At 36.8% G+C, this 21,227-nt stretch overlaps 1 protein-coding gene across 2 annotated transcripts in view; it reads left to right on the top strand.

Annotated features, from left to right (window-relative positions):
* Positions 1-743: 743 nt before the first annotated feature.
* Positions 744-21,227, top strand: part of RPAP1 (RNA polymerase II associated protein 1) — a 2,926,740-nt gene continuing 2,906,256 nt past the window's right edge. Inside the window, exon 1 of one of the 2 annotated variants that reach the window (XM_044073828.1) lies at positions 744-857. The gene's annotated coding sequence lies outside the window, so the exon portion shown is untranslated. Of the gene's footprint in view, positions 858-985; positions 1,007-21,227 lie in introns of those variants that run through there. The other variant, XM_044073829.1, reaches the window with a different exon arrangement.

The following is a 21,227-nucleotide window of genomic DNA, read 5'->3' on the forward strand; positions in this document are numbered from 1 at the left end:
AGATAGGTTGAGAGGTATGTCAGATGGAATCATTGATGCACTGCTGCCATTCATCCTTTTAAATATTATCTTTCTCATTGGCCACAACCTTTAATAATTACCATAAGTAAATAAAAATAATTACCCCTGGTTCTGTAATACGTAGCACACCTCCCACCCTCTTAGTGCAAGAAATGGGGACAAAGGCCCCAAAATAGGGGTAGATTTAAAAAATTACTCTTATAATTTTAGAAAGTTGCTAGAATTATAGGGATTAGGGTTTGTGTTAGCATACATTTTCTGAAGGATTTGATGTCTAAAACTCAAACGCATGTCATTATTTAGTGACTTCAGTCTTCAGATCATCCCAGTGATTTTCCAGAAAAACACAAATTTTATGAGGAATAGACCAAAAATGTTAGGAAAAAATCTGGACCGTTGACACGTATGATAGACGTGATTAGTTGTAATATGTTCAGTTTATGCACTTTCTGTAGTAATGCAGGGTTCTCATAATTACAGTAATACTCAATAATTTATTCATTTTCCGTAGTTCTGTGGGGTTTAATACTTACAGTAATGAACAAATAAAATAGATACTGAGTACTCATTGTTCGTTGATTAGGGGCAATTTAATTCACCGTGTAGGCAGGCTTTGTTTTTGCCCCTCCTAATTTTATACACACGTCAGCTCATACATAAACGCGTCTGAGGGGAAACGTCACATTTTCACGCACCCTCGAACCAATCAGCGTAGTACGCTTAACAAAGACTGAGCAGCTACCGGAAGTAAACAAATATGTAGCGCCACCGGAAGTGCTTGCCATGTGCAAATCTACAAATGTTTGGGATATTAAGTGGCTGCTTGTTAAATAAAGGTAATGTGATTTACTGACCGTGAGAATTTAAAACACATTTGTTAAGTATCTGATATGCACGTGACATTTCTGTATATGGTACACCACTTTTACGTGATTGCCCAGTGAAAATACTGGAGATATTTTTACGTAATGAGGCAGGCGTAGAGGTTTGTCTTTATTCCTTTTTGAAACTGTATTTATTTACTTTGCAACTTATATTTATTTTCAGCTTTACTGCGTTATACCATATTGCCTTTCAAATCCTTGGTCCCATCGTGTTATCTGAAATAAAGACAGACTGATCAGTTTAATTTCTCAGTCATGAGAAGTTACAGTTAGTTACTCATCACAAGTATGTGCATGTCTTCACATGTTTCCTAATGCGCATAATCATTATCTAGTAAGTCTTTACGTGTTCCGTGATGTAATTAACCATCAGCCATATTTCCGTAGTATTTTATACCCCAAAACTAACTGTATAACCTTAAATGTGTGAATACATAAAATTGAAGGAGTTGACTTACACATTTGCCTAGTATGGAATACATTAAAGTAGCGCATGCTGCTGCCTATCTCCATAAACCATGTAATTGTTACAGCAGTTTGTGCAACCCTTGTGTGTGATCAGTAATTGGGCATGTACATTTCTTTCATAATCTGTTTACCTCCCACCCCCGCTACTAACCATCGCTTCTCTCTCGATCAGTCTTTTCCTGTCAATAGAGCAAGATCTGACCTAGAGGGAGCCATTATATGTTTAATAATTAGAGGCTTTTTCGCTAAACCCTATTAATCCACTGCTTGGCAACTAATGTTTGTGCTCACTGTGCAATGGAGCTGGGTTTGACGCTGCAGCAGATCTGATCTCTGCCCTCCACATAGGGTAATTGAACTCTAAACTGCGCACTCCAATTCCTCCCACCCAGCTCCTTCATTGCTTGAGCTATTATTCAAACTTTGGGTTCTGGGTCATAGTTAGGGCCTATCTCTCTGCACTACAGACTGGGGTGAGGGTCCCTTTACTTCTCTTGTAATAGTTTTGTATTTTAAATGCTGTTTTGTATAGATGAAACCAAATAATACTTCACTTTGATAGAATGTCACCTATTTAAGAGTATATAAACTTACAGCCTCAAATGATATGTTATTTACCATAACCATCTTTATAAAAACAGTCTATTTCAGTATGATTTTTTTTTTTTACAATTGCATGCTAAATTGGTTGATTTCAGCTACTTGTTTTGACTGCATTATTCCCAAATCATATGTTTGTTTACTGCTGTGGACAGTTAAGTAGTGTTTCCTGTTTGAAAACATTACTATATTTAACTTTCCCAGAGAATGTGCATCCTCATAGGATGTTTATATTAAATAAGTAGTTGAAGGATGAGTACTGGTAAAGCACCTGCATGAGGGTTTGTTGGGATACATCTGTCCATTTCACTCAGACCTACCATTTTATCTGTCAGGAGTAACTCATATTTGTCGTGTTTGTGTGTCATGCACGGGTACGGTAAATGGTCACCCTTTTGTTTTGTTACATTGTATTTAACGAGTTCCACTGATTGCTTATACATTTATAATTGTAAAACAGATAAGTAAACAATAAACAAAGCAGTACTTGTGTGCGAAGTGAGTTTAAAGATGCTCAAGCATGACAGTTTTGAAAACCGGCATAGAACTCAAACCTGTTACGAAACTTGCACACTGTTGTAAGTGCTTCAAGCAGAGTAAGTCAAAAGGTGTACAAATGCTAAATAGCTGGCAGAGCAGTATCCAGATAAAAATGATAATTCACAGACGATAATCCAAATCCGTTTAATACATGTAGGAAGGCAGAACACAGAACAAAGATTAGCGCTTTCACTCACAACGAGCTTCATCAGATCTTACATAAGACAGGTGATTTCAACCCTTTATATATTAAAAGCAATTCAAAAAAGCAAATTAATTAAATTGAATAATGATATGAATTGGTTGAACAGTGTAGACACATAGTCTGCGTTTAAAGAGACATAACTAAAAACAGTTTCAAAATATACAACTGCATACGCTGTTACAAAACAATTTCTTTGAAATATACAACATATAACTAAAGATCACAGAATACATACTACCATGGTAATCAGTTTAAATAGACAATAAAAGCAGTGTATTAAAAACATATGTAATAAAGTGCCCAAATAAATGTACAACTATGAAATCCTTGTGTATAGGCTTTCTAACCTGTGTAGAGAAATAATGTATATGTGAGTATCACATGAAATCTGAAAACCCTTTAGGGAAAAAACGATTCTGCATGAATATGTGAATGAATGAATAAATGAATCAATGAATATATAAATGTGTAAATATATGTAGTATATGAAATATGCAAGGTGTATAATGGAATGTAATATAAAGTATACATGTATGAGGATGAGATGATTGTGTAGTAAATGGTATATTGTAAACAGACTGGGTCCAGTGATAAGAGTATATTTATATAAAAGCAGAGATGAGTGTAGAATAAGGACTATAAATGATTTGATGAAAGTGGGATATGATGGATACTATTATTTAATATGTCTGCGTTGTCTTAAATGTGGCTTTATCGAGGCTCTCTCATTCAGACCATGCCCCTTGTCTGCTCTTAATAGAATAATCCAGCCACTCTCTTTGCTCTCCGTATAACATCTCACGTTACCCCCTCTTACATTTGGTATTATCACTTCCAAGACCCTAAACGTGAATGTGTGGCATTCACCAGCTTCTAGAACATGCTTAGCTAGAGCATTGTTGATATTTTGTTTCCTGATGTTATAACAGTGCTCTCTTATCCTGTCTCGTAGGCATCTATTAGTTTTACCAACGTAGAAGGATGAACAAATTGAGCATACAGCTAAGTATACCACATTGTTGGTCATGCAGTCAGCTTTAGCATTAATAATAAATTCTTTATCAAGGTCTGGGTGTATAAAGCTGGAACTGGTATTTATTAGTGAACAAAAGTTACAATGTCCACAGGGGTTGGTGGTGTATATAGTCTCATTGTCCCTTTTAACTGTATTGTAGCATAATAGTCTTTTAAGATTCATCTTATTTCTATATAAAAACAGTGGTTTCTCACCTACTATATCCTTGATAGCATCATCATTTGTTAAAATATCCCAATACTTGTTGATAATTAATCTAACTTCATTATTATCTCTTGTGAAATATGTTGAGAATTTAACTTTATTAGAATTGGTATTCGAATTCATAACTATTGGGACGGGAGGTCCAAAATATGGAGCCCCTTTTGTAGAGCGTATGTCAGGTGTAATATGTAGATGTTCTTCTATCTCTTTGATCTATAGCCCCTTACTAATAACTGATCCTTCAAGTCATTAATGTCTTTCTCTAGGCCTATGTCATTAGAATTCATTCTAGCCATCCTCAATGCTTGCCCTTTCATAATATTTCTAAAAACGTACGTCGGGTGCATGCTAGTTCTAAACAGTAACATGTTCCTATGGCAACTTTTTCTAAAAATTCCAGTATTCAGGGCTCCACAAGGCAACTTCTCAATAAAAAGATCTAAGAATTCCATTCTAGTCATGTTATATTGAGTTGTGAATTTGAGGCACTCAGTCAGATGATTAATAGTTGTAATAAATTTCTCTAAATCACTAGACGTTCCTTTCCATAAAATAAATAAATCATCCACAAAGCCCTATAAATATAGACATTTGGTTGAAATAAGGGATTCTCAAATAGTATTGATTCTTCCCAATAGGCCAAAAACATGTTGGCGTAGCTATTGGCACATGGTGTGCCCATAGCTACGCCCTCACATTGTCTATATATTTTGCCATCAAACATGAAAGCATTGTTTTCTAAAATTAGCTCAAGAAAGTGTATTATGAGATCAATGAATATTTCAGAATACTCACTATGCTTTCTAAGATAACATGTAATATATGCTAGGCCTAGTTCATTTGGGATTATAGTAAAAAGTGACTGTACATCAAGCGTAACCAGAATCAATGTATCCATATCTGTATAATCTTTCACCCTGTCATATAGATCTAACAAAAACTGTTTAGAGTCTTTCAATACATAGGGGTTGTTGTTTAAAATACATCTCAGATGTTTTTCAATGAAAACAGAGATATGCTCAGTCACCCAACCTCTTCCTGAGACTATAGGTCTCATGGGTGGATCTGTATAACTCTTGTGAATTTTAGGGAGACCCTGTATGATAGGAATGATGGGTGCTGGAATGTAAAGATATTCATATAGGTCCTTGTCAATCAAGCCACTTTTGTAAATATCAGTTAGAACATCTTGCACATAAATACACATGTTATTAATGGATGTCATACATTCATTGACATAAAATTTATCTGACAACATGTTGTTCATCTTACATATATAATGGTCAGTATCCAAAATAACTATCCCTGAACCTTTATCAGCTGGTCTAATAGTTATCTCAGGAGTATTCTTTAATTTATTTAAACTGACCCTCTCATTGTGTGTCAAATTATCAAATCCCCTTTTATTAGTTGAGATGTGTTGTTTTTTATTATTATAAAACCTATGGAGTTCTTCCTCAGTTAGTTTAAAATAAGTTTCCACCAAAGGGTGGTTACTAGGTGTAAAATCACTTAAATTCTTAAAAATAAAGGGTTTATTTTTACTAGATGGTGGAGTGGATGCTATAAGTTCATCTTTAGATTCAAACATATACTTTAACATTAAATTACGACAAAACACCTTAAGATCTAGAACTGTATCAATAACATTGCTATTGGTGTGTGGTATGAAATTCAACCCCTTATTCAGGAGCTTGATATCATCCTCTAATAGTTCTAGCTTGGATAAATTAAAAATTAATCCTTGTGACCGCTGTTCCACATTTTCTTTATAGTGGTATGATAGAGGGGTTCGCCTGACATTTTCCTTTTTTGTCTCCCTCTGCTCATTGATCTGGATCTCCTCTGTCCCTTGTCCTGACGTATGGCTAAAGGGAACGTTAGATCAATTCCTGAACCAGAAGTGTGAGCTTTATCCTTTATTTTAGGTTTAACAGCAGGCGTGGTTGTGTTCTTGTCCCTGCTGTTAGTGCTAATAATATTAACACAGGGGTATAGATTCTGATTATTAGCAGAACCTCCATGTGTTAAATGTATGACATCTGATGAGTCACTACATATGTTAATTGTATCATATTCAGGTGTTATAACCTCACTTGGTGTTCCTGCTGAATGATTGTGTACATTTATACCAGGTGGAGCAGGAACATTACTATAATCAGGAATGTTCTCAGCTGAACATGTATCGGAATTCTTAGGCGGTGTTTTCTTATTCATACTTGTGGATTTATTTGAAAAGTTTTCTGTGCTCACATTAGTGTGGCTACTAGGAGAGTTACTAGTCCTATTGTTATAATGTTGCTGTGTGATGTCATCTACATTATTTGTAGTATTGGTTTGTCTTTCAAGCATGTGCCCAGAGGACTGTACATTCCTAGTGGCAAGATTGTCATCAGGAACATATCTGGGCCAAGTGAAGACGTTCCTGTTCTAAAATCCCTAAAATCCCTAGATATTTTATTCTTCTTCTGTTGTAACAGTTTATGTTCATATGCAGAGACACAATCTAATATATTGTCAAACAACTCACTAATGGTACATTCTGGAAAATCATTGAACAGTTCCAACTGTTTAATTTTAATATTATCTATCAATGTCTTTTCTTCCGGTAGAAAAAAGTCAATTAGAAGCTTTAAGTACTTACAGCTGGTTTCTATATTTATTCGTTGCCATAATGCCAAAAGTTCAGGATAATCCTTTCCTTGGCTGGGCATGGAAAAAACCCTAAGTCCACGTGGTATGATGTTATGTTGTAAGCAAAACTCAAAGTGAAACCTTTGGGTTTGTAGTCTTTTCAGTTTATAAAAATCCTTTTCTATGTCACCTAGGAGTTTATTCAGTCTTTCCATGTCTGCAGCTGGTAGCCCATCGTCTGTTGTGGCATCGTTTGTTTCCAGGAACCATGCTGGTATGGATGTCCCATTTAAATATTTCAAAAAGCGTGTTGTGAGATTTTCTTTACCCCGATATTCACCTCTGGGTCTCATCGTATTGCCTGTACCATGAACGCCTTGGTGTACACCTCGTGGCTTGTACGGCAATTCTATCTCCGTCATGGTTGTGATCCTAATAAAAACGCTGAAAGTTCAGTTTTGAAAAACGGTACTGGCTTTTGCGTAATGTTCATACGTTGTAAACAAAACAACGTGAGTCTCAATGTTCAAGTAACACTCACTTTCCTTATGGTTTGTTTAAAAATTCTAAAATGCACTGAAAAACTTAACGAACCAAGAAGGATTAGCACACTGGTACCAAAAATTTTAGTATAACAATAAACAAAGCAGTACTTGTGTGCGAAGTGAGTTTAAAGATGCTCAAGCATGACAGTTTTGAAAACCGGCATAGAACTCAAACCTGTTACGAAACTTGCACACTGTTGTAAGTGCTTCAAGCAGAGTAAGTCAAAAGGTGTACAAATGCTAAATAGCTGGCAGAGCAGTATCCAGATAAAAATGATAATTCACAGACGATAATCCAAATCCGTTTAATACATGTAGGAAGGCAGAACACAGAACAAAGATTAGCGCTTTCACTCACAACGAGCTTCATCAGATCTTACATAAGACAGGTGATTTCAACCCTTTATATATTAAAAGCAATTCAAAAAAGCAAATTAATTAAATTGAATAATGATATGAATTGGTTGAACAGTGTAGACACATAGTCTGCGTTTAAAGAGACATAACTAAAAACAGTTTCAAAATATACAACTGCATACGCTGTTACAAAACAATTTCTTTGAAATATACAACATATAACTAAAGATCACAGAATACATACTACCATGGTAATCAGTTTAAATAGACAATAAAAGCAGTGTATTAAAAACATATGTAATAAAGTGCCCAAATAAATGTACAACTATGAAATCCTTGTGTATAGGCTTTCTAACCTGTGTAGAGAAATAATGTATATGTGAGTATCACATGAAATCTGAAAACCCTTTAGGGAAAAAACGATCTGCATGAATATGTGAATGAATGAATAAATGAATCAATGAATATATAAATGTGTAAATATATGTAGTATATGAAATATGCAAAGTGTATAATGGAATGTAATATAAAGTATACATGTATGAGGATGAGATGATTGTGTAGTAAATGGTATATTGTAAACAGACTGGGTCCAGTGATAAGAGTATATTTATATAAAAGCAGAGATGAGTGTAGAATAAGGACTATAAATGATTTGATGAAAGTGGGATATGATGGATACTATTATTTAATATGTCTGCGTTGTCTTAAATGTGGCTTTATCGAGGCTCTCTCATTCAGACCATGCCCCTTGTCTGCTCTTAATAGAATAATCCAGCCACTCTCTTTGCTCTCCATTATAACATCTCACGTTACCCCCTCTTACATTTGGTATTATCACTTCCAAGACCCTAAACGTGAATGTGTGGCATTCACCAGCTTCTAGAACATGCTTAGCTAGAGCATTGTTGATATTTTGTTTCCTGATGTTATAACAGTGCTCTCTTATCCTGTCTCGTAGGCATCTATTAGTTTTACCAACGTAGAAGGATGAACAAATTGAGCATACAGCTAAGTATACCACATTGTTGGTCATGCAGTCAGCTTTAGCATTAATAATAAATTCTTTATCAAGGTCTGGGTGTATAAAGCTGGAACTGGTATTTATTAGTGAACAAAAGTTACAATGTCCACAGGAGTTGGTGGTGTATATAGTCTCATTGTCCCTTTTAACTGTATTGTAGCATAATAGTCTTTTAAGATTCATCTTATTTCTATATAAAAACAGTGGTTTCTCACCTACTATATCCTTGATAGCATCATCATTTGTTAAAATATCCCAATACTTGTTGATAATTAATCTAACTTCATTATTATCTCTTGTGAAATATGTTGAGAATTTAACTTTATTAGAATTGGTATTCGAATTCATAACTATTGGGACGGGAGGTCCAAAATATGGAGCCCCTTTTGTAGAGCGTATGTCAGGTGTAATATGTAGATGTTCTTCTATCTCTTTTGATCTATAGCCCCTTACTAATAACTGATCCTTCAAGTCATTAATGTCTTTCTCTAGGCCTATGTCATTAGAATTCATTCTAGCCATCCTCAATGCTTGCCCTTTCATAATATTTCTAAAAACGTACGTCGGGTGCATGCTAGTTCTAAACAGTAACATGTTCCTATGGCAACTTTTTCTAAAAATTCCAGTATTCAGGGCTCCACAAGGCAACTTCTCAATAAAAAGATCTAAGAATTCCATTCTAGTCATGTTATATTGAGTTGTGAATTTGAGGCACTCAGTCAGATGATTAATAGTTGTAATAAATTTCTCTAAATCACTAGACGTTCCTTTCCATAAAATAAATAAATCATCCACAAAGCCTATAAAAATAGACATTTGGTTGAAATAAGGGATTCTCAAATAGTATTGATTCTTCCCAATAGGCCAAAACATGTTGGCGTAGCTATTGGCACATGGTGTGCCCATAGCTACGCCCTCACATTGTCTATATATTTTGCCATCAAACATGAAAGCATTGTTTTCTAAAATTAGCTCAAGAAAGTGTATTATGAGATCAATGAATATTTCAGAATACTCACTATGCTTTCTAAGATAACATGTAATATATGCTAGGCCTAGTTCATTTGGGATTATAGTAAAAAGTGACTGTACATCAAGCGTAACCAGAATCAATGTATCCATATCTGTATAATCTTTCACCCTGTCATATAGATCTAACAAAAACTGTTTAGAGTCTTTCAATACATAGGGGTTGTTGTTTAAAATACATCTCAGATGTTTTTCAATGAAAACAGAGATATGCTCAGTCACCCAACCTCTTCCTGAGACTATAGGTCTCATGGGTGGATCTGTATAACTCTTGTGAATTTTAGGGAGACCCTGTATGATAGGAATGATGGGTGCTGGAATGTAAAGATATTCATATAGGTCCTTGTCAATCAAGCCACTTTTGTAAATATCAGTTAGAACATCTTGCACATAAATACACATGTTATTAATGGATGTCATACATTCATTGACATAAAATTTATCTGACAACATTTTTGGTACCAGTGTGCTAATCCTTCTTGGTTCGTTAAGTTTTTCAGTGCATTTTAGAATTTTTAAACAAACCATAAGGAAAGTGAGTGTTACTTGAACATTGAGACTCACGTTGTTTTGTTTACAACGTATGAACATTACGCAAAAGCCAGTACCGTTTTTCAAAACTGAACTTTCAGCGTTTTTATTAGGATCACAACCATGACGGAGATAGAATTGCCGTACAAGCCACGAGGTGTACACCAAGGCGTTCATGGTACAGGCAATAATGATGAGACCCAGAGGTGAATATCGGGGTAAAGAAAATCTCACAACACGCTTTTTGAAATATTTAAATGGGACATCCATACCAGCATGGTTCCTGGAAACAAACGATGCCACAACAGACGATGGGCTACCAGCTGCAGACATGGAAAGACTGAATAAACTCCTAGGTGACATAGAAAAGGATTTTTATAAACTGAAAAGACTACAAACCCAAAGGTTTCACTTTGAGTTTTGCTTACAACATAACATCATACCACGTGGACTTAGGGTTTTTTCCATGCCCAGCCAAGGAAAGGATTATCCTGAACTTTTGGCATTATGGCAACGAATAAATATAGAAACCAGCTGTAAGTACTTAAAGCTTCTAATTGACTTTTTTCTACCGGAAGAAAAGACATTGATAGATAATATTAAAATTAAACAGTTGGAACTGTTCAATGATTTTCCAGAATGTACCATTAGTGAGTTGTTTGACAATATATTAGATTGTGTCTCTGCATATGAACATAAACTGTTACAACAGAAGAAGAATAAAATATCTAGGGATTTTAGGGATTTTAGAACAGGGAACGTCTTCACTTGGCCCAGATATGTTCCTGATGACAATCTTGCCACTAGGAATGTACAGTCCTCTGGGCACATGCTTGAAAGACAAACCAATACTACAAATAATGTAGATGACATCACACAGCAACATTATAACAATAGGACTAGTAACTCTCCTAGTAGCCACACTAATGTGAGCACAGAAAACTTTTCAAATAAATCCACAAGTATGAATAAGAAAACACCGCCTAAGAATTCCGATACATGTTCAGCTGAGAACATTCCTGATTATAGTAATGTTCCTGCTCCACCTGGTATAAATGTACACAATCATTCAGCAGGAACACCAAGTGAGGTTATAACACCTGAATATGATACAATTAACATATGTAGTGACTCATCAGATGTCATACATTTAACACATGGAGGTTCTGCTAATAATCAGAATCTATACCCTGTGTTAATATTATTAGCACTAACAGCAGGGACAAGAACACAACCACGCCTGCTGTTAAACCTAAAATAAAGGATAAAGCTCACACTTCTGGTTCAGGAATTGATCTAACGTTCCCTTTAGCCATACGTCAGGACAAGGGACAGAGGAGATCCAGATCAATGAGCAGAGGGAGACAAAAAGGAAAATGTCAGGCGAACCCCTCTATCATACCACTATAAAGAAAATGTGGAACAGCGGTCACAAGGATTAATTTTAATTTATCCAAGCTAGAACTATTAGAGGATGATATCAAGCTCCTGAATAAGGGGTTGAATTTCATACCACACACCAATAGCAATGTTATTGATACAGTTCTAGATCTTAAGGTGTTTTGTCGTAATTTAATGTTAAAGTATATGTTTGAATCTAAAGATGAACTTATAGCATCCACTCCACCATCTAGTAAAAATAAACCCTTTATTTTTAAGAATTTAAGTGATTTTACACCTAGTAACCACCCTTTGGTGGAAACTTATTTTAAACTAACTGAGGAAGAACTCCATAGGTTTTATAATAATAAAAAACAACACATCTCAACTAATAAAAGGGGATTTGATAATTTGACACACAATGAGAGGGTCAGTTTAAATAAATTAAAGAATACTCCTGAGATAACTATTAGACCAGCTGATAAAGGTTCAGGGATAGTTATTTTGGATACTGACCATTATATATGTAAGATGAACAACATGTTGTCAGATAAATTTTATGTCAATGAATGTATGACATCCATTAATAACATGTGTATTTATGTGCAAGATGTTCTAACTGATATTTACAAAAGTGGCTTGATTGACAAGGACCTATATGAATATCTTTACATTCCAGCACCCATCATTCCTATCATACAGGGTCTCCTAAAATTCACAAGAGTTATACAGATCCACCAATGAGACCTATAGTCTCAGGAAGAGGTTGGGTGACTGAGCATATCTCTGTTTTCATTGAAAACATCTGAGATGTATTTTAAACAACAACCCCTATGTATTGAAAGACTCTAAACAGTTTTGTTAGATCTATATGACAGGGTGAAAGATTATACAGATATGGATACATTGATTCTGGTTACGCTTGATGTACAGTCACTTTTTACTATAATCCCAAATGAACTAGGCCTAGCATATATTACATGTTATCTTAGAAAGCATAGTGAGTATTCTGAAATATTCATTGATCTCATAATACACTTTCTTGAGCTAATTTTAGAAAACAATGCTTTCATGTTTGATGGCAAAATATATAGACAATGTGAGGGCGTAGCTATGGGCACACCATGTGCCAATAGCTACGCCAACATGTTTTTGGCCTATTGGGAAGAATCAATACTATTTGAGAATCCCTTATTTCAACCAAATGTCTATTTTTATAGGCGCTTTGTGGATGATTTATTTATTTTATGGAAAGGAACGTCTAGTGATTTAGAGAAATTTATTACAACTATTAATCATCTGACTGAGTGCCTCAAATTCACAACTCAATATAACATGACTAGAATGGAATTCTTAGATCTTTTTATTGAGAAGTTGCCTTGTGGAGCCCTGAATACTGGAATTTTTAGAAAAAGTTGCCATAGGAACATGTTACTGTTTAGAACTAGCATGCACCCGACGTACGTTTTTAGAAATATTATGAAAGGGCAAGCATTGAGGATGGCTAGAATGAATTCTAATGACATAGGCCTAGAGAAAGACATTAATGACTTGAAGGATCAGTTATTAGTAAGGGGCTATAGATCAAAAGAGATAGAAGAACATCTACATATTACACCTGACATACGCTCTACAAAAGGGGCTCCATATTTTGGACCTCCCGTCTCAATAGTTATGAATTCGAATACCAATTCTAATAAAGTTAAATTCTCAACATATTTCACAAGAGATAATAATGAAGTTAGATTAATTATCAACAAGTATTGGGATATTTTAACAAATGATGATGCTATCAAGGATATAGTAGGTGAGAAACCACTGTTTTTATATAGAAATAAGATGAATCTTAAAAGACTATTATGCTACAATACAGTTAAAAGGGACAATGAGACTATATACACCACCAACCCCTGTGGACATTGTAACTTTTGTTCACTAATAAATACCAGTTCCAGCTTTATACACCCAGACCTTGATAAAGAATTTATTATTAATGCTAAAGCTGACTGCATGACCAACAATGTGGTATACTTAGCTGTATGCTCAATTTGTTCATCCTTCTACGTTGGTAAAACTAATAGATGCCTACGAGACAGGATAAGAGAGCACTGTTATAACATCAGGAAACAAAATATCAACAATGCTCTAGCTAAGCATGTTCTAGAAGCTGGTGAATGCCACACATTCACGTTTAGGGTCTTGGAAGTGATAATACCAAATGTAAGAGGGGGTAACGTGAGATGTTATACGGAGAGCAAAGAGAGTGGCTGGATTATTCTATTAAGAGCAGACAAGGGGCATGGTCTGAATGAGAGAGCCTCGATAAAGCCACATTTAAGACAACGCAGACATATTAAATAATAGTATCCATCATATCCCACTTTCATCAAATCATTTATAGTCCTTATTCTACACTCATCTCTGCTTTTATATAAATATACTCTTATCACTGGACCCAGTCTGTTTACAATATACCATTTACTACACAATCATCTCATCCTCATACATGTATACTTTATATTACATTCCATTATACACTTTGCATATTTCATATACTACATATATTTACACATTTATATATTCATTGATTCATTTATTCATTCATTCACATATTCATGCAGATACGTTTTTTTCCCTAAAGGGTTTTCAGATTTCATGTGATACTCACATATACATTATTTCTCTACACAGGTTAGAAAGCCTATACACAAGGATTTCATAGTTGTACATTTATTTGGGCACTTTATTACATATGTTTTTAATACACTGCTTTTATTGTCTATTTAAACTGATTACCATGGTAGTATGTATTCTGTGATCTTTAGTTATATGTTGTATATTTCAAAGAAATTGTTTTGTAACAGCGTATGCAGTTGTATATTTTGAAACTGTTTTTAGTTATGTCTCTTTAAACGCAGACTATGTGTCTACACTGTTCAACCAATTCATATCATTATTCAATTTAATTAATTTGCTTTTTTGAATTGCTTTTAATATATAAAGGGTTGAAATCACCTGTCTTATGTAAGATCTGATGAAGCTCGTTGTGAGTGAAAGCGCTAATCTTTGTTCTGTGTTCTGCCTTCCTACATGTATTAAACGGATTTGGATTATCGTCTGTGAATTATCATTTTTATCTGGATACTGCTCTGCCAGCTATTTAGCATTTGTACACCTTTTGACTTACTCTGCTTGAAGCACTTACAACAGTGTGCAAGTTTCGTAACAGGTTTGAGTTCTATGCCGGTTTTCAAAACTGTCATGCTTGAGCATCTTTAAACTCACTTCGCACACAAGTACTGCTTTGTTTATTGTTATACTTAAATTTTTGGTACCAGTGTGCTAATCCTTCTTGGTTCGTTAAGTTTTTCAGTGCATTTTAGATAAGTAAACAGTTTCATGGAACTGTAAGTTCATTCTGTGTTGAATACACTGCCAAGAGCATTGTGTGATATCTAGGCACAGCAACATCTGTGCAGCCACATGCGACCCATACCCTTTGAAAAATTATGTTGTGTATTATGTCTTGTAGGTTAGCTGCATCAATGTGACATCGAGTATATGAGATGTAATCCACAGCATAGTAAAATCTTCACAACAATAGATATTTTACTGACAATGTTTAATTGTATATCTTAGTGCTTCTTATATCGTTTAAGTGACTAAGTTGACCTCATTCTGAAGGGTGTGGTTATAGGAAAACCCCCAGCATGGTCCATGTTGCCTTTATCGAAAGCTGGCTGGGGTTTGGTATTAATGATAAATGGGTGGTATCATTGGCTAAGCTACAAATGATTCACTGGATCAACAGCCTTATATGAACTTAAGCCATAAATAGGCAGGTGGATTATGAGGGTTACAGTTCCTATGATATTTGTATCAGGAAGCTCGCAGTGTATGTGTGTCTGTATCATTTAAAATTTGGGTATTGGTTCTGGTGTGTAACAAACCCGAGTCCACCTTATAAAGATGCCCTCCTTTGATATTTTGAGCAGTTAATTAAAGCAGACTTGTGGTATTTTATTTCTTTTTTTTTTATTAGCCAGTTTTTCTTGAATGTGTGAAAGTATCAGTTAAGGATGTGTTGTTATTTGCTAACCAGACATTTATTAAGTTATGGATTTCTTAATGTTTGCAGGTACAATGTAATGTAAATAAATATCTGTTTATACATCAGTGATGGCTTAGTGTTTTATTGGCCATAATTTTGGTTCAAATGTGGTTGATCCAATTAATGAATGTGCCTGATAACATAAAATTAGTAAACATGCTGTAATTACCAACTATTCACTGCCACCCCATCCTCTGATAAAAACAGTAATACAGAAAATAACTCCCTAAAAATACAAGGGGCAGATATTGCAAAGTTATAAAACACATATAGAGTCCCTGAATCATTCAGTTGCTGCTGTATTTACACAGAAATCACTGCAGGTTTGAAAATTAGCATCTGTTCAGCAAAACAAGCCACAGCCGAAGCTATGTATGAATTGCACGTTACCTATTAGTGGAGACATGGATCTTTTGTCATTTGAGTCTGACATAGAACGATAATGATACTTCTTCTCCACGCATCATAAGTGGGCCATCCAGGTGGGGAACTTTGGCAGAAACATGCTTCTATAATGGTATCCAGGCCACTTCTTGTTCAGCTTTTTAATACTATATTGTTACTAGTATTAGTGCTGTAGGTGAATTATTTATTTCATTTCAGCTAGTCAGCACACAACCCTTCTTCAGCTATTCTCAGAGGCAACAACATGTTTGCAACTGGTGAATGCAAGCACTGAAGAAACTGCGTCATTTAGCATAACTGTTAAAGACCACCTGGCTAATTGCACCCGTGTTCTCCTTTTTTTAATGTGACTTTTTCTTTTTCTTGTAAGGGCTGCAAGGGTCAGAGTTGATGGGTGAGAGGGCTCCAAGGACTTAGGGAAAGAATAAGGAGCAGATTAGAACTTAAAAGCACATAATCCAGGTGTCTCCCATAATGTTAAGTTTCCTGAGGTGCTAAATCATACAATAAGTTTATTTCATTTAATACCAAACATACTCTATTCAACAAAAAGTAAGTATATTTTATGCTTGCATTTCACTTTTTTGAACTGTATTTATAGGTTGGTACTAGGGTTTTGGCCCTAGGGCCTATACAAGCCTAGCCATAACAATTCCCAGGATATTTCTTCCCACAATATTTACTCCTCTCGACCCCTGTCTAGCAGGGCGGCTGACGTGATCTCTAGGGTGAATTTCCTATCTCCCATCCAGTCGTCAAGAGGGCCAAGGAGGTGTTCTGCTTGACATGTATGGGCAGTCTATTCCAGAGTATGGGGAGTCTCTGGGTCAAGAACCTATCCCTCCAGCATGTTTTGTTCATTGTGATGACAAGGTTTAAGATCCCTGGAGCGTGTGGCTCTGAGGGATTGGGATTTCTTTAAGTGGAGCATGTCCAACAGCTCAAGGTTTGACATGGCTTTGTATGTTAAGTAGAGATCACCTCTGAGTAGACGATATGCCCCAGAGTATAGCTGGAGTTTTTTTAGATGGTCAGTATAGGGCATCTGCTTTAGGCCTGTGATTCTTTTAGTGAGGTATTTCTGCGGCCTTTCCATCTGTTGCTGATGTCTTGTGAGGTACATACCAAACGGGGCATTGTACTTTATAATGAGTACAGTGGGACAATGACCTCCTTTTTTCTGGATGAAAACCCCGTAGTGATGAGGTATGCCACATAGAAGGATTTCCTGACTGTTGTGGCGATGTGGTTATCGAAGGTGAGACCACTGTCCATCTGTGTCCCTAAGTCTCGTCACACTTTCGGTGTTTAGTGTACTGCCACCTATGTAGTAATTCACGGGTACATGGTTTCCCCAAAGGGGAATAACTATACATTTCTTGGTATTAAGCTTGATCCCATGGCTCTGGCACCAAGCATCTGTTTCTTTAAGGCCCTTTTGTAGAATATCCACATCAGAAAATACACCCCTGGGATCACTTCATTGGCTCTGCTTGACAGAGGATCAGTTAATTAATCAATGGGGCGGCGAAAGCCGACACACTCTGGCTAGGTGTATAAATGCCCTCGGGCAGATAGCCTAGTACCTACCTATGAACCTTTTTGGGGATTCAATAATGGCTCCCAGTTTGCAGTCCTTTGCGAACTTTGTTAGCCAGAGTCCCTTAGTGTTGGCCTGTACTTCAGAGAAGTAGATGCCAAACAAGAGCAGTCCCAGTACTGAACCCTGAGATACTCCACTTGTCACTTGCCTGGAGCTGGATTTGGAGTCGGCTACTTTTGCAGTCTGGGTTCTGTCAGTAAGCCAGTTGGCACCCCATCGAGTGATGTAGGGATTTATGCCCGGCTTAGTAAGTTTATCTGTGATTCTGGAGTGGGGGGGGGGGTGGTGTCGAAGGCCTTGGCGAGGTCCAGATAGGCTTTGTGGACCGCCTTACCCTCGTCCACAGCTCAGGAGACTGATTCAAAGAAGTCAATCAGGTTCAGGAGACAAGATCGGCCCTTCACGAACCCAAACTGAGTGGGGTCCAGTGTTTGAAGGTTGCCAATGTCTTTGTTTATAAGTTCCATGCCCTTGCAGATCAGGCTCATCAGACTGATGGGATGGTAGTTCCCAGGATCCAAGGTGGATCACCCCTTGTGAAGTGGGATAATTGTAGCTGTGCTTAATTGCTCCTTAATTTTTGCTGTTTTTACTGCTGTGACTTTTTTTTCTGCACTTTGAATTTCTCGTACTTTTGCATTTCATAACATATATTAATTTGATTCAGATTTGCTGAATCTGAGCTGTTTCGTATCATTTTAGCACTAAAACCAGCTATCCTTCATTAAGAAGGCCCTCCTGCACCCCTGTGGCAGAAATGTGTAGCCCAGGACCTATCTGAATTGGGGATTGCTGGAAAAAGGCTCAATGTTGGGCTTTCCCACTGGTTAATTTGTGTTAAAACTGTTTGTTTGCTTTTGTTTAAGCCCTGCGTTTGCATAGCTGCGGGTTTAGCCCTGCTGTGTATAGATGCAAATGCTTAGAAACACAATTTTCCTTTGATATTTGCTAGAGAAACCTCCTTAGCTCCACTGTCTGTGTACATTGCAGTTGTGCATTGATACCTAGCGAGCAACTCATTTGTGAATTCTGAGGCATTTATGCAGTCATCCACCCTTAGTCCTCCACAGAATAGCCTCTTTTGTTAGTCTCACAAACAAACCCTGGTCCATCTAGCCCATCCCCACTAGTTACTATAATGTATACCTGCCATAATGTAAGGACAGTTTCCCACCATTTTTCCAGCCAACCTGATTGACATGGTCATCCTGAGGCAATGTAGTAATTGCCTCATTTATACTGTCAACCACTTGCTCCTAAAGCAAACAAACGCAGCATACGAGAGAGGTAACTATACCATGTAATTAGAATCAGTTCAGTCACATAACAATATAGAAGACCTACAACAGGTTGTCAGCATTCACAACTTCCTTTTCACACAAGATAAGGTCAAGACACACACACCCACATATGCGGAGGTACTCACGAAGAGCTTACCAAAAGATCAGAAATCTCCTAAGAGCAAACAGCTTACACATACAGGTACAGGAACAGAATCTACCACTACACATAACTCACATATCAGTGTCTTAACAATTAAGCCCCTAAGGCACACCACCTCAAAACCTAATGTTCTGGTCATAGATGACTCAATAGTGAGACACACAGATGTCCCCCTCATCAGGTTGAACAAGGAGAAGGTCACGGTCAGCTGCTTGTCAGGTGCCGGGATCCATTAAATCGCACACGCACTCTAGTCATTCAGCAATAAGTACAGTTATGACTCTGTCATAGTACATGTTGGTGTGAATGACTTAGACATACCTTTCTGGACTATATGAAGAGAGACATGACCGAACTCTCATTACATGTCCCAGGCAGGTATGTTCCTAGCTCTAAGCAGCATTCTGCCTTCACCTAGGATGATGCTGCAATACAGATAAAAAAAAAATGATTGATTTCAGTAATTGGTTTAGCTTCTGGTGTCACTCCAGGGGGATCCAGTATCTGCTTGTAAAGACATGGTCGACAATCCACGCTGCTTTTAAGAGATGGCCTTCACCTGTCTCCTCATGACTTTTGGATAAGACACTTGGCACCCCCATAGTGCCTTTTTTAGGCATTGTCCAAACAACAAAACTTCCAACGTAAAGAAATCCACTAAAGACAAACTCAAGGTCATGCTGCTTAGTGCTAGGAACTTAAAGAGTAAACTGCATTCTGTGAAAGCACTCCTCACCTTGGAAGATGCTGATGTTTGTTCAATCACTGAGACTTGGTTCATGGCCACTGAGAGCACCTTGGCTGTACAAGGCTACAATGCCTTTCACACGTTCAGACCCCAAAACAAGTGTGAAAGAACCAGAGGTGGAGATGTATCCATCTTCATTAAATCCAAATACACCATGAAACTGGTGAAACATTATGACTCTCCAACTCCTAGCCTGCAATTGATCTCCCTCCATGGATCCAAATTACCATAATAAGTTCCTGGCATTCATAGAGGATATCTCTGGAAGAAATGGATTTTTGATCCTTTGTGACTTCACCTGTCCTTCCCTTGACAGGAGCACCTGCAGTTTTCACACTGGGTATCTTCAGTGATTCTTAGACTGGGTAAACAAAAAAGTTTATTTTTATTTAGTTATTTTTATTTTTACATTTGTTTACTGGGATAGTCCAACTGGGTTTTAACCCATTTTCAGTTGAGGCCTGGGGGGAAAAGCCCCAATTTAAACAGAAAACTTACAATTAACTATGACATAATTGAAAATATACAGTTATTTGAAATACAAAAACAATGCCCTGGATCAGCTTGTTCTCAAAACACCAGGGATATAAACATTCTTGATTTGGTACGTACAGGCTTGCCCCCTGTCTCTTCCCCTCCCATGGTCCTTCCTTCATTAGTAAAGACTGACCATGATCTGATTACCTTTACTTTTAAATCTTTTACTCCCTCAATTACAAACACCAGCCTCTTTAAATACTTTAAAAAGGCCAACCTCATAACACTGTGAGATGAAATGTCTAAATGTATGTATGCCACCACTTGTTTCTCCATTGTTGATCACAGTTATGGAGCCAATTATATAAATTATTTTCATTCCCATTTAGATGTATTGACCTAGCAGTCCCTTTCAGAACCAAATGTGGTGCTTAATTCAAACATAAACCATCCTGGTGGTCTTCAAATGTAAAAAACTGTATAACAGAAGGAAGAAGCTACTTAAAGTGACTCATAGGACTAGAACCCCAGAGCATGAAAATAGTGTTGAAAACCTCACTAAGAAACTGGAAGTAACTATTAAGACCACAATAGCATATCAGGTTGTCCAATAAAAATTTAAACATGCACTTGTTGATAGCCTTCTCAAACTAAGCTTTGTTACAGGTTATGCCTGTGAATCTTGGTGCACTGCTATAGTAATTCCCGTCCATAAGGGTAGAACCGCCACAGACCCCAGGCACTGCAGATGAATCAGCCTTATGAGTCTTGTCTGTATAGCCGTGGAGCACATCATCACCGACCTCATAAATCATGACATTAGTAACCTAGGCTAGATCCACTGCAGTTTGCCATTGTAAAGGGCAGGTCCTGTCTGCTGAATCCTGTCAGCTTTTTTGAGAAGGTGACACAGGCATTTGATAGTGGTTACACCATCCAAGCTGCCTACCTTGATCTGGTCAAAGCATTTGACACTGAACCA

This window comes from Protopterus annectens, chromosome 6.part0, assembly GCF_019279795.1.
Source record: "Protopterus annectens isolate FY-2018-M chromosome 6.part0, PAN1.0, whole genome shotgun sequence".
Lineage (NCBI taxonomy): Eukaryota > Metazoa > Chordata > Ceratodontiformes > Protopteridae > Protopterus > Protopterus annectens.